Source organism: Lathyrus oleraceus, chromosome 1 (genome assembly GCF_024323335.1).
Source record: "Lathyrus oleraceus cultivar Zhongwan6 chromosome 1, CAAS_Psat_ZW6_1.0, whole genome shotgun sequence".
Classification (NCBI taxonomy): Eukaryota; Viridiplantae; Streptophyta; class Magnoliopsida; order Fabales; family Fabaceae; genus Lathyrus; species Lathyrus oleraceus.
The window spans coordinates 299033369-299035061 of NC_066579.1; positions in this window are offsets into that span (position 1 = coordinate 299033369).

The window sequence follows — 1693 nt, forward strand, 5'->3', positions numbered from 1 at the left end:
TCTAAGAAGAACCATGTCATGGTTTCTCTTGTATAACACACTATTGCTTAAGAAGAATTTGGATGCTAACTTCATCAAAGTTTTCTTGTCAAGGGTTGTTGCATCTGTTAGATATTCTTGGTTTTGCAAATAGCATTTGATGTCATGAAACTAAGGTTTTCCATCGACCTCTTCTTCAACCAACTGTCAGTAAGAAGGCTCAACTTTTCACTCTATCTGGATGAGAGGAACTTCATTACGGGATCTAACTTAGTACATTGAAGCCAACATAGCCAGAGTATCAACTATTTGATTCTCAGTTCTCGGGATATGACGGAAAGTGATTTCGTAAAAGTATTTTATCAACTCCACGACATAGGCACGATATGGGATCAACTTGGTATCACGGGTTTCCCATTCTCCTTTGACTTGGTAGATCACCAAGGTTGAGTCTCCACATACTTCAAGGATTGATTCAGAGGTCAATTGTTGCTTAAATGCCTAATATGCACGCCTCATAATTTGCTATATTGTTTGTGCAATCAAAATATAACCTCGCTGTGAAAGGAGTATATCCACCATTTGGATTCAACATAACAGCTCCTACGCCATGCCCCATGTAATTGGAGGAGCCATCGAGCATGAGCTTCCATCGAGATCCGGGTTCAGGCCCTTCATCAAGTCCTGGGATTTCACAATCTTTTACTACCATAATGTCTTCGTCAGGGAAGTCAAATATCAACGGCTGGTAGTCTTCAACAGACTAGTGTGTCAGGTAATCAGACAATACACTTCCTTTAATAGCTTTCTGGGATACATATTAGATTTCATACTCAGACAGTAACATCTGCCAACGGGCGAGCCTTCCAGTTAAAGCATACTTTTCAAAGATATACTTTATTGGATCAATTTTTATGATCAACAAAGTAGTGTGACAAATCATGTACTTCCTTAGATGGCGAGTGGCCCATGCTACAGCACAATAAGTTTTTTCTAAGAGTGAATATCGAGTTTCACAATCGGTAAATTTCTTGCTCAGATAGTAGATGACATGTTCTTTTTGGCCGGTCTCATCATGTTGCCCCAATACGCATCCCATTGACTTTTAAAGCATGGTGAAATACTTAAAGAGTGGCTTCCTCTGAACAGGTGGAATCAGTATTGGAGGTTCTTGCAGATAATATCTAATTTTCGCGAAAGCTTTCTAGCAGTCAAAGTTCCATTCAATTGCTTGATCTTTTTGAAGCAACTTGAATATAGGCTCAAATGTAGCAGTCATATGATATAAACCTAGAGATGTAACTCAATCGTCCTAGGAATTCTCTAACTTCTTCCTCTGTGCGCAGATCAGGCATTTCTTGTATTGCTCTGACCTTGTCAGGATCTACCTCAATTCCTTGTTGACTGACAATGAAACCTAACAGCTTTCCAGATCGAACACCAAAGGTGCATTTAGCAGGGTTTAATCATAGTCTAAATTTCCTGAGGCGCTCAAATAACTTCTTTAGATGGTCCATATAATCTTTTTTATTCTGATATTTGGAAATCATATCATCGATATAAACCTCAATTTCCTTGTGCATCATATCATGGGAAAGAGTGACCATTGCTCTTTGGTAAGTTACCCCAGTGTTTTTGAGACCGAATGGTATTACCTTGTAGCGAAATGTTCCCCAAAGGGTGATGAACATGGTCTTTTCCATGTCTCTGGAGC